Source organism: Lissotriton vulgaris, chromosome 4_1, assembly GCF_964263255.1.
Source record: "Lissotriton vulgaris chromosome 4_1, aLisVul1.2, whole genome shotgun sequence".
Taxonomy (NCBI): Eukaryota; Metazoa; Chordata; class Amphibia; order Caudata; family Salamandridae; genus Lissotriton; species Lissotriton vulgaris.
Window position 1 is genome coordinate 1,665,747,612 of NC_141691.1, and position 13,583 is coordinate 1,665,761,194.

Sequence of the window (13,583 nt, forward strand, 5' to 3'; positions counted from 1 at the left end):
CAAGACACAGGTTCCAGCAGTGCATGATATTGGTGAAAGAATGGATGTCAAATAACTACCTCATGTTGAATGAGGGTAAGACTGAAATTATTTTATTCGGCTCAGCTAAGAAGACATGGACAGAGGAATGGTGGCCAACTACTTTAGGGCCTTGTCCAAAACCTAAGAGTGTAGTAAGAAACTTGGGTATAACTCTTGATGACAACCTGTCAATGATCCCCCATGTCAATAAAACCGTGCAAACCAGTATAGGCCTAATGCGCAGCCTGAAAAAGGTATTCAAATGGATACCCCTCGCTTCGCGCAAACCGCTAGTCCAGGGGCTTATAATCAGCCGCATAGATTATGGCAATTCACTACTGGCAGATATTAACGAAGGATGCCTGACAAAACTCCAGACCCTGCAAAATACGGCAATCAGGATGATCCTGGATCTACCTCCCCGTACCCCCTCTGTTCCTTGCCTGAAAAAACTCCACTGGCTGCCAGTTAGACAGCATATAAAATTTAAAGTTTGCTGTCTTGTGCACAAATCCTTACAGGGCCAAGGACTAAAGTACTTGATGGAAAAACTTACAGAATACTGTCCCACAAGAACCTTGAGATCCTCTAACAAACGCCTCTTAAAGATCTCGAAAGTGCTTACGGTTAGAAATGGTGACAGAAGTTTCTCAAAAATCGGCCCGGTTAACTGGAACTCTCTCCCTCTTACTTTAAGAAGCAACAATAATCACAAATCATTCAGAAGAAATTTGAAAACTTGGTTATTTTAATTATCTCTATCTAAAAAGTTCTTTCACAAATAGGGTAATCTGTCACAGCGCTATGAGACCTAAGGGTGACCTATGCGCTATACAAATTAAAATACACACAAGAGGAGAGCTTTGCTGAGTTGGAGGTGGAGTCCAGCTCAGATGGTGGCAGCAAGATTGTAGTTTCTAGCGCTGAGAGAAAGGTACAAACACCCAGAGATGTGGTGCCTGACTTGTGGAAGGGGGTTGACATACACCAGGGGGTTCAGGTTTATGAGGTAGTTCCAGTGCTGTGCAGTGTCCCTGAAGTAGATTGGGGGACTAACACAGTGGATCATATTCCTAGTGATGGGAGTGATGCTCTACTGACTCTAGATGAGAGGTGCAGGGAGAGGGGTTCCCCCATGGTAGAAACCTTGGTGTGTGAATTTGAAGACCGCCCAGAAGAGTGTGGGTTGTGTGACAGAGACAGTCAGATACTGTCTTGCCAGTCTCAGGAGAGTGGTGTGGTGTACATGTGCGTGGCACTGGAGGGTGAGGCAAATGGTAGCTTGATTAACAACAGTGTGGGGCTGTGTGATTCATTTGTTGGAGAGCATATTTTAAGTCCTGATGTAGGTGACATGCCCTGTTAGTGAAATACTGCCATTTTTTTTTTCATTATTGAGAGGGTTATTTTGCCCTTAGGCTATAATTTTGGAATTCTGGGTATAATAGTTACATGCATATCTTCCCATAGGAGCAAAATAGAAAATTAAAGTCCGGTATCCCTGAACTCAGAATTTAATAACCTATCTTTTAGGAAGCATGGTTTTTGAATCCTGTGTTTGAGAACAGCACTTTTAGAAAGTGGCTGTTCTCTTGTCTGACCTTTCTGTGTGCCTTGGCCTGTTTGTGAATTGACTGTCTGGTTTGTGAGTGACAGGAGCTGGGGAGCCCCCAGGAGGCTGGATGAATCAGCCCTAGGCTGAATAGCTGCAGCTGCATCTGCATCTTGAGTGGTTGGAGGGGATAGCAACTGGGCCTAAATAGGGCTGTGCCTGCCTTCCACAATGCTGGCTCCACCTCCTGCTGGGCGGCTGACGACCCTGCCCCTCTCTCTGAAAGGAAAGAAGAAGTCAGGAAAACAAGTGCTTCAGGACTGACCAGAACTGGTTCTGACTAAGCCAAGACATCTCTGCCTCCAGAGAACAAAGGAAAGACTAGTATAAAAAGGGCTACCCAGACCTACGGAAAATTAGATCATACTGGAATCAAGGAGAAACCTCTGCCAAGGAGAACATCTGGAAGGCTGAAGAGGAAGGACTGTCCTGCTGTGCTTGTGTGGGCTGACCTGCAGTTGCTATTCTGCCAAGGAGAGGGGAAGGACTTTGCTGTTCCTGTGTCCCCTTGCTTGAAGAGATCTCCAAGGGCCTCAGGAGAGCTGGCCTCCTGTTAAGAAGTCCCAGAAACAAAAGGACTTCACCCCCAGCTTCCCCCTGAACTCTACTGAGTGAGTTCCGCTCTTCCTAGAGTGCTTGATCCATTTGTGGGGCATCTGGAGGTTGTTGCCTGCTGTTTGGGGAGCTGGAGAACAAGAGGAAAAGAAGATCTACAATTTTGCATGCATTGCTCGCTTGCGGAGCGCATAGTTGACAGTCTGAGAAAGTTCCTGTTGCCGCGAAGATCGTCTCAGCGCCTTTCGTCCCTGCAAGAATTGACGCCTCGTTCACTTTTGGAGCGCAACGCCTCGGTGCAGGAAGATTCCTGTCGCTGCGAATATCGTCACAGAGACTGTCATCGCTGTGAAGAACCGTCGCACCGCTTGCTTGCGGATCGCATCACGTCGCTGTGAACATCGTCGCAGAGTCAATGCATTGAGGGGCCACGACAGAAGAAGATCAACGCTGCACTGTGCATCGCCACTGCACCGAAGATTGTCGCCGTCCCAGAGTTTGTCGCATTGTGCCTGTGCGAGACGCTTTGTATCGAACCTGCAACCCGGAATCCATAAAAGGTATTGCATCGCTCCCCATTCAGATCGGATTCGAAGCAACCCGCCCGCTGCATGCAGCGGGGTTGTCGCATCGCCTCCCCAGGGTCTCAGGAGTGACGCATCGCTTGTTTTCCAATGCTGCAGCTTCCACTTGAACTTTTGGCGCATCCAGAGGTACTTTGTGCTAAAAGTGACGCAATTGTGGATTATTTTGACGCAAACCCTAGAACTCTCTTAAAATCATATTCTTGAACTGTGTATGTTAGATTTTTCTCGTTTTGGTCTTGTGTAGTTTAGATAAAGATACTTTATTTTTCTAAACTGGTGTGGAGTCCATTTGTGGTGTTTTCACTGTGTTACTGTGAGTTTTGGTACAAATACTTTACACATTGCCTTTGATAAGCCTGTCTGCTCATGCCAAGCTACCAAGGGGGTGAGTAGGGGTTATCTAAAGAGTGTATCCCCCTTACCCTGACTAGAAGCAAGGGTCCCCATTTGGACATTGGTACCTACTTCTGCCAACTAGAGATCCCCAGATCTAGCTTTGGTGGTCAGTGGTGAGGAATTGACCTTGAATTTGTACTTGACCCAAAGTAATGGGTGTACATCACTAGTCTAGTGCACACCACTACATAATAACATACTGTGTTTTGTTTTGGTTCTATTTTTGATCGTAACCCTGAAAGTATCCACGCATCATGTCTTAGAATGGTAAACCAGCAAGTGAGGTTGCAGAACTGGAGCTTAATATTGAAATGTTAAGTGATTACCAAGTAGGTCAACTCAAGCAGTTCTGCAGGAGCTTTGGATGTCCCCCGAAGCGCCACTCCAAGAAGGAGGAGCTGCAAAAGACCTCAAGGGCATGGTGGGAGACCAAAGAGGCTAGAGAGACAGATGGTGCAGAAGTGGAGGAGGATGCGGAAGGGGATGGTTTCAGGTCACAGGATCTACCTGTGTCAAGAGCAGCCTACAGGGCTGGCAACAACCATTCTGCTAGAAGTTTTTCCCCAGAGGAGTTGGAGGTAAACCAAAGGGTTAGAGATCATGAATTGGAAGTCATGAGAATCCAGATGATGCAATTGGAAGTATTGAAATAAATTTAAAGGATGGCAAAGGAACGCAAGAAGATGTATGCCTTGGAAGAATTTAAATTGACCTTAGCACATGAATTAAGAATGAAGGAGCTTGATTTGGAGCTTGAGAGGCTTGAGGCCATGAGTGTCTCAGCTGAAGAAGAAAAATATGTACCTCAAGAGGAGAGCTTTGCTGAGTTGGAGGTGGAGTCCAGCTCAGATGGTGGCAGCAAGATTGTAGTTTCTAGCGCTGAGAGAAAGGTACAAACACCCAGAGATGTGGTGCCTGACTTGTGGAAGGGGGTTGACATACACCAGGGGGTTCAGGTTTATGAGGTAGTTCCAGTGCTGTGCAGTGTCCCTGAAGTAGATTGGGGGACTTACACAGTGGATCATATTCCTAGTGATGGGAGTGATGCTCTACTGACTCTAGATGAGAGGTGCAGGGAGAGGGGTTCCCCCATGGTAGAAACCTTGGTGTGTGAATTTGAAGACCGCCCATAAGAGTGTGGGTTGTGTGACAGAGACAGTCAGATACTGTCTTGCCAGTCTCAGGAGAGTGGTGTGGTGTACATGTGCGTGGCACTGGAGGGTGAGGCAAATGGTAGCTTGATTAACAACAGTGTTGGGCTGTGTGATTCATTTGTTGGAGAGCATATTTTAAGTCCTGATGTAGGTGACATGCCCTGTTAGTGAAATACTGCCAATTTCTTTTTTCATTATTGAGAGGGTTATTTTGCCCTTAGGCTATAATTTTGGAATTCTGGGTATAATAGTTACATGCATATCTTCCCATAGGAGCAAAATAGAAAATTAAAGTCTGGTATCCCTGAACTCAGAATTTAATAACCTATCCTTTAGGAAGCATGGTTTTTGAATCCTGTGTTTGAGAACAGCACTTTTAGAAAGTGGCTGTTCTATTGTCTGACCTTTCTGTGTGCCTTGGCCTGTTTGTGAATTGACTGTCTGGTTTGTGAGTGACAGGAGCTGGGGAGCCCCCAGGAGGCTGAATGAATCAGCCCTAGGCTGAATAGCTGCAGCTGCATCTGCATCTTGAGTGGTTGGAGGGGATAGCAACTGGGCCTAAATAGGGCTGTGCCTGCCTTCCACAATGCTGGCTCCACCTCCTGCTGGGCGGCTGACGACCCTGCCCCTCTCTCTGAAAGGAAAGAAGAAGTCAGGAAAACAAGTGCTTCAGGACTGACCAGAACTGGTTCTGACTAAGCCAAGACATCTCTGCCTCCAGTGAACAAAGGAAAGACTAGTATAAAAAGGGCTACCCAGACAACAGAAAATTAGATCATCCTGGAATCAAGGAGAAACCTCTGCCAAGGAGAAAAGCTGGAAGGCTGAAGAGGAAGGACTGTCCTGCTGTGCTTGTGTGGGCTGACCTGCAGTTGCTATTCTGCCAAGGAGAGGGGAAGGACTTTGCTGTTCCTGTGTCCCCTTGCTTGAAGAGATCTCCAAGGGCCTCAGGAGAGCTGGCCTCCTGTAAGAAGTCCCAGGAACAGAGGGACCTTCCCCCTAGCTTCCCCCTGAACTCTGATGAGCGAGTTCTGCCCTTCCTAGAGTGCTTGATCCATTTGTGGGGCCTCTGGAGGTTGTTGCCTGCTGTTTGTGGAGCTGGAAAAGTAGATCTACAATTTTGCACGCATTGTTTGCTTGCAGAGCGCATCGTTGACAGTGCGAGAATGTTCCCATCCCCGCGAAGATCGTCACAGCCCCCATCGCTGCTGCATAAATTGATGTCTTGTTCGCTTGCAGGGCGCAACGCCCCGGTGCGGGAAGATTCCTGGCGCTGCTAATATCTTCGCAGAGCCTGTCGTCGCTGTGAAGAACCGTTGCACCGCTTGCTTGCGAACTGCATCACGTCGCTGCAAACATCGCCGCAGAGTCAAAGCATCAATGGGCCGCGATAGAAGATCAACGCTGCGCCGCACATCGCCGTCGCACCAAAGATCGTCGCCGTCCCGGAGATCGTCGCATCCTGCCTATGTGAGACACTTACTATCAAACCTGCAACCCGGAACCCATACAAGGTATTGCATCGCTCCCCGTACAGATTGGATTCAACGCAACCCGCCCGCTGCGTGCAGCGGGGTTGTCGCATCGCCTTCCCAGGGTCTCAGGAGTGACGCATCGCTTGTTTTCCCATGCTGCAGCTTCCAACTTAGAACTTTTGTCGCGTCCAGAGGTACTTTGGACAGTGGCGGGTTGTGTGGACTGATCCAGCTGGACTGATGAAACTGATATGCTGCAGGAGGCAATGAAGGGGGGTAGCGTATTCTGAAATGTTGTCTGCGGTAGCTCAGGAACACGCCTCTCCTCCTCCAGGGATAGTCGACGTTCAGTCAACTCAATCTTATATGAAAGTACGTTTGTGGCCCTAGATCTAAAGGCATCTAGGGTGGTTGATGTGGCCCCCGCCTTGGTTGTTAATGGTCTTCCTCTTACCCATCTCTGGATGAAAACAGCTGTTGCCCAAGCATATCTGGAAGATTTTCCTGGATACTTTTCCCAAAACTCGCTAGTTAGTGGGGGGCAGCCTCCTCCGGGCTCGGATGGGGCCAGCGCGGGATCGTGACACGTTTTTAAGCATGACTGGCAGCAGGGGTAGTCGGGAAGCGTAGTCCTCCCGAACAACTTCTTCTCACAGGCACCCAGCAGGCTCCCAGCAGGAAACTGTCAAGCTGCTACATTGCAGCGGTAGCGCAACGTGCTTTTGAGCTCGACCGGCAGCAGGGGTAGTTGGGAAGTGTATTCCTCCCCAACGAGCTCGACCGGCAGCAGGGGTAGTTGGGAAGTGTATTCCTCCCCAACGACTTCTCCTCACAGGCACCCAGCAGGCTTCTAGCAGGAATCTGTCAAGCAGCTCATTAACCCACATGGTGTGAACTTGGTGGCAGGGATTTTCGTTTCGTTGATGGATAATTATAAAAAAGATTGCTTTGATAATGGTTTTAAAATAAGGAAATACTTTGATATTTGGAAAGGTGTGCATTGCAGAAGGGAGTATTGATTTTCTCTAACAATATTTGACACTCACTTCAGAAAGTGTACAGGATGTGAATAGCAGATATAAGTGACATTTAAAAACAACATTTAAGTAAACAAACTGAATATTTTTTTTGGTTGCTTTCATGTTACGTTTATTGTTTACTTTTCTATCAGTTGCTCTGAAAATGAAATTCACGCTAATACACACACCGAGAGAATGTCACCGAAAAGAATGCAGTTTTTATAAAAAATATATGAAACTTCTTTTTATCACAAAATATTTTTCCATTTCACATAATTTCATTACTAAACCGGTATTTGTTGGCTCTTAATTTTGCAACCAAAAGATTATGATGTTTTAGATAAGATAACAACCACCAATTACATAATCACGCAAAATGGCAATAGTATATTACTTTTAGTGTGGATTTGATATTTTATTTGAGGTGTTGACATGTAAAAGATCAATTTTAGCACACCTTATACATATACACAGGCATACACTTTTTTCTTCCGTGATAAGTGCATTTAGAAAGTCAAGATCATTTAGAACCGTGAAAAGAGAATGGAGTCTTTTTTCGATTTACGCTGCCTGCGTAACCCGCTGAGCAATCCGAAGGCAGTGGAAGCTCACGCAGCTGCTGAGAGGTAGATTTAACGTCGCCTGTGGTGCTTCTCAGCTGTATTAATCTATGACACTCAAACGATCCGATTAGATCACAGGTGGTCTTTTATTAAGTCTCATCTTTCTGCTGCTAAAAATCTAACTGAGCGCATCCAGCAATCCGAATCCTATGCCCTATAGATTTAGGAGCAGCCATGTAGACATACCAAATTGAATTTATTTATTTTAACTGAATTTAGTATCACTGAGGTAAACTTAAATTCACATTTAGTATTAATATTGCATCCAAGGGCTACCTTGTGGTTTGCATGTGTAATACAAAAATATAATTAGACTTATTACAAATATGTATTGGAAATTCAACCAGGTGGCGAGAAAGGCGGACATTGGATACCCACTATTAAAACGCTCTTAAACAGACACGAAGCAGCGTGATCTCCAGGACGTAGGTAATGCACTTCCTAAGCACTGAATTTTTTTTTGTTAAGAAATTCAAGACATCATTGCGCAAATTAAAAATAATGAGAGATGTCACTTCTGGGGTAATGATCCGAAAGACAATGAAATGAAGGAGCTCATTGAAATTCAGCATGTCTTGAGAAACAGCACAATGTGGAAGACTGTCATTTAAATAAGTACAGTCCAAACCTGCAGGCCTTCCCCACACATTTTGTGGAACCTTAAACTTGAGCCACTAACCTTGAGGCCGCATTGTAAAGCAATGAGACATGATTTACTAGAATCAGCATTTGGAAGCAGTGTAGGACCAACTGAATACACGGTGCCTGCAAGGCTTGGAACTGCTATTTAAAATGTTTAGATGTTGAAAATTGTCGGCTTCTGTATTGAAAGATGGATCGTACTCCACAGCAGGCAGCTCATGCTTTGAGTGTGGTTTCCTCATTTAATGGAAGCATCGAACAACGTGGGAATAGGTATAGCCACGCGCTCTGCTCCTTCTGTTGCATGATGAAATAAGTATTTTATGCAAAATGAGGTCCATGTCCCCCAGAGGAAGAGCCGTAATTAGTGCTCGAGGGACAGTAGCAGCAGTGCTCCATATTAAGAGCACCCTGATGATGGTTACATTTTAATGCCCAGATAGGGCTAACAGGGCCCATTCTCTTTTGTTGGATTAAGGCCTGTAGCACCCTTGCTATGCTACTGTGTTCTCCCTACATTTGGATGAAACCTGCTTATGGGTGTCATAATGGTTATTTTACCTTCACGTTTCACTCTGCCGTATAAAATGGGGGCAAGGTGATTGCACGTGGTAAGTCACACTAGGCAGAGGAGATGCCGCCATGATAGCTGGTTGGGTTACACAACCTCAGGGTTCCTTCTTAAGGCTCCTGTTCTGTTGCGCTCTAATCTTTAGCTCTTGGTAGTTGCTCAAGTCACTGTCTTCAGCTGTCTGTTCTGGCACAATGCTACAGGTGGGTCCCGGAGGCTGCACTGCTCCCCTGCAGCCATTCCATAATCAATAACATCTACTGCGGAGAATGGAGCCGCCAGAGCCCCGGAGTGACCTGAGAAGTTCTTTGCAGACCTTGCACCGAGTTGTACAATGTCTGCACTTATTCTAATCCTAGCACGGGACTACTCTGACATCAACACCTGGAGACCTCATGCATCCTGGAACTACGAATTCACATAGTGGAATGGATCAGTCAAAATCGTCATCATCTTGTTGGAAAATTAAGCTGTTGCAAAATACAGCAAAGACTTTGAAGAGATTAACATCACCAACAACACTAGGAGGTGGTGAAGATCTTGAAGCTTGTGAGGAAGAAGACAATAAAGCAAGAAAAAAAATAGAACCTGTGAAGCACAAGAACCTTTATTTCAATGCTCTTCGTTGTGAAAGACCCAGTGCCTCAGATGACAGCGTTGGTCTGTGGTCATGTTAACAAAACCGATTTTAGGCAAATGTATCAGTTGTTACTAGATTTCCATATTAGCTTCTACCTGTGTGAGACTTTCAAGGCACTCGATTTTTGTCTCTGTGTTGTAATCATGCACAGAGAAGTGAAATCACACAATGTGATGATCGAATATCAGCACAAAAAACCTCATCTTGTAGGCTGGTGCTTGATCGAAAGTTATCATTCTGGTCAGAGAACCCATTCACTGTGATCTGAGGGACGGCCCACTCCCACCGTTAGGGATAATAAGCCTACCATCTGAATCTATCTCCCATTGAAGGAAGACTAGGGCATGTTCTACCCTCTACTCCATGAAACAGCTTCCCCCTAAGGCCATATTGACCAACCCTGTGGGGTTCCCCCACTGGGTGTTTTCTTGGTCAGACAGAGGCACCCTGCTTGTGTCCTAACTGTAAACACTGAAAGTAATAGGGTTGGAAATGGGGCACCTTGGCCACCAAACCCCCATATCGTTTCCCATAAGGTGCATGGGAACCCTTTCCCCACATTACTCTGGGAACCTGTCTGGATCAACCTTCCCCTTCCTACTCACTCTGCTGGTGGGGACCCGAGCCACCCTTCATGTGGTCACTCTCATGAACCTTTTCGGACACTCTGATGCTGACTCAGAGGTCTGCCTCATTGGCAAGCTCTGTAGGTTAAGTGAGCTTGATATCAATGAGGTGTTGGCATAACTCTGTGAAGCAAGTGCTGAGCATGTGGTCTCTCAGAATCAGATCCTACATCCCTTTAAAATCACTCACCTTACTGCCTCTCGCCCATTTACTCACTGCCTTACTGGAGTAATCAAGGACATCCACCCAAAACTGGATTGGCAATTTCTGTCCCTCAATCTCATGCGGTACTTCTCTTGAGTGAGTTCAAATTTGGTGACAAGAATGGCTTTCATGGGAGCATACATCATCTGGCCATCTACCTCTAGTGTCAGCTGGGTATCTTTCCACATCGTAGACATGTGTTTCCAGAGACTTGCCCCCCAATCCTCTTATTGAACTTCATTCAAGTTACTGAGAGGCAGTTTCAGCTCTAGCTGTGACAGGGTTACAAGCAGCCTTACCTGTAGGATGCCTGTAGATGATTTCGCAGAGACGTTATGGACCAACTTCCCCAAATTCTAGGCAATACCTAGTGACTGTAAATTCACACAAAGGTAGTTAAATAGAAATCAGGGAGGTAGGCCGGATCGTGGACGCTACCTGCTTCCTTGATTGTCGACCTGCGAAGCAATAAGGAGAACTTTTGTAATTACTGATTATTACTCAATCTGTCTTGTCCTAACTGGTTTCTATGAGTGACTTTGGGCTTTAACGAGTCCTACCTGCGACTGGTTAAGATTTGGCGTCGCGTCCGTGTTGTCGTCGTGAAGGGAGGGTTGGGCAAGATGTCGAGTGGTGTAGAAGATGGCTTGTTCTGCGTTAGTTCTCTGTAAGGAGAATATTCAAAAGGGAATGATGAGTTACTGCTTTACTATAATGTTTGCATTCTTCATACGTCCCTTCAAACTCCCTTTAACTTACTCTGACTTAACACCATGCTGTTCTTCACCTTCACTTCACTAATAAGAATCAAATTAAAACAAAAGACAAGAAAATGGCAAAGCAAACTTAAGTATAAAATAACTTCAACATTCTCTCTTTGATAATTCTCAAAGTCTCTATTTCTATTTCCAAAGTCCTGGTAATTGTTCTTATCCTCGAGATTTCTATAGATTTGGAAGTTCTAAGTCTTTCCAGGTAAGTCTCAAGCTTTTTCTGGATGCTTGCTTGCGTGGGGCGCCAAAAATCCAAACAGAAAGAAAAAACGGTAACTTAGCTTTTAATCTTGTTTTCTTTCTTCCAGGTGCTGTGCGCGGTGAAAGAAGACCTTCAAAAAGACAGCAGACCTTCAAGCTGAACGCTGTCCTATCCGGAATGCAGGCCGTCGTGGAGGGAGCCAAGGAACATCCTTCCGTGATGCACGAAGACTGAAGGCAAAGCGTCAGTTTGCGCTGGGTGTGGCCTTTTATAGGGGAACCACACCCAGCCACACCCAAGGAAGGTTGACGCATCGCGCGCCAAATCCATGCGTGCCGTTTTTCAGCGTGAGCGCTGAAAACGGCATCTCCACTCTCAGCTCTCTGTTCCTCCTGCGAGGCGAGCTCAAAACCCTTCCTGCAAAGATATCTAACATACCCTGGCAATAACGCTTCAGTACATGTATTAGGCTCACAACAAAAAACTCGTGCCATGAATCCAACAACCTTTGGTAAAGACAAATAACATTACAGTTAAATACATGAAAGAAAGACCTGAATAAAAGTATAATCAGTTTCTAAGTTCTTGCACAATCACACATTTACATACTGGCGTGCTGGCTGCACGGGACAGGGGTGGGTTTCAAGATTGGGAAGTCTACATTTGCATGTGTGTGCATGTATGTTCAGATGAGGGGGGTGGAATCATGACAGTACTCCCCTCTCAAGATCCCTCCCAAAACTTGTGGTACAGGTTTTGGTTTATTGGGATAACGTAGATGAAAGTTCTTGATCAATCGAGCAGAATTTTGAACATTGGAAAGAGGTTCCCACGTCCGCTCTTCGGGGCCATAACCTTTCCAATGTATTAAATAAAATAGTTTACCTCGGATTCTCTTTGCATCTAAGATCTTGTGAACCTCAAATTCAGGAACACCATCAACAAGGATGGGTGGTGGATTTTTAAGAAACCTAGTCTTAGAATTACAGGGTTTGATCAATGATACGTGAAATACCGGGTGGAACTTATACCTACCAGGTAGGGTGAGTTTGACACTGACAGGATTTATGATTTTTTCTATTACAAAAGGCCCGATATATTTGGGACGTAGTTTTTTGCAAATAGTCATTCTCAAATTTTTTGTAGATAACCAAACTCTATCTCCGATTGAGTATTCTGGTGATGGTTTTCTACGTAGATCTGCTGACTCTTTTTGACTCTCTTTCGCTTGAGCTAAATGAAATTGAGCTTGTTTCTGAACATGGACCAATTTAGTAATGTGTTCCTCTAGTGATGGTATGGCTGATGGGATACTTGTGTTTTCTGGGACATTCTTAGGGTGGAAACCATAAATGCAAAAGAAAGGTGATAGACTAGTGGAAGAATTGTCTAAATTATTGAAAGCGAATTCTAAAACCCACAAGATGTCTGACCACTCTTTTTCGTTCTCTGCTAAAGCACACCTAAGAAACTGTTCTATAGTTTGATTCGTCCTTTCGGTTAAACCATCAGTCTGAGGATGATAACCTGAGGACATGCGAATGTCCATGTTCAAAGTCTTTCCTAATTCTTGCCAGAAATGAGAAATAAACTGTGGACCTCTATCAGAAATAATTACAGAGGGGATCCCATGTAACCTAATGATTTCCTTAGAGAAGGTGTGAGTCAATTCTCTAGCGGTAGGGATGCCTTTTAATGGTATGAAATGAGCCATGCGAGAGAAATGATCCACCACAGTCAAAATGGTGTTGAAACCCTCTTTGGTCTCTGGAAGCTCCACGATAAAGTCCAGCGATATCGTGTGCCAAGGTTGAGGCGAGATTGGGAGTGGTAGCAAGAATCCACTAGGTGCTTGGTGTTGTGGTTTTTGTTGGATACAAATCACACAAGTTTCTACATAGTTCTTTACATCATTCAACAAGGTTGGCCACCAAAACCTTCTTTTGATTAACTGACTAGTTTTAACAACTCCTGGATGTGCACACATAAGAGGATCATGATGCAATTGTATTACTTTTCTTTGCAATTCTTGCGTTGGTACAACAATTTGCTCATTCAAATACAATAAACCTTCTCTATTTTGCATTAAAGGATACAAAGTTTTCCATTCTTGAAGGGTTTTATCCTGAATTTCTAGTTTAATGTCTTCTACAACATCAGTGACCACCACTCCTACCTTGAAGCAAGTCTCAGGTAATACTGGTTGAATTTCTTGGAGAGAACTCTCCTTCTCTTCAGTAGTTCCCAATCGTGACAATGCATCTGCTTTTAAGTTCTCTCTTCCCGGACGATAAGTAATTACAAAATTGTAATCATTAAAAAACATCGTCCATCTAAGCTGTCTAGCCGTGAGAGCTTTCACAGAGCGTAAAAATTGTAAATTCCTGTGGTCAGTGTAAATGGTTATTGGATGTCTTGCCCCTAACAAGTAATGGCGCCATTCTTCGAAGACTGCTTTTATGGCTAACAATTTCTTGTCAGC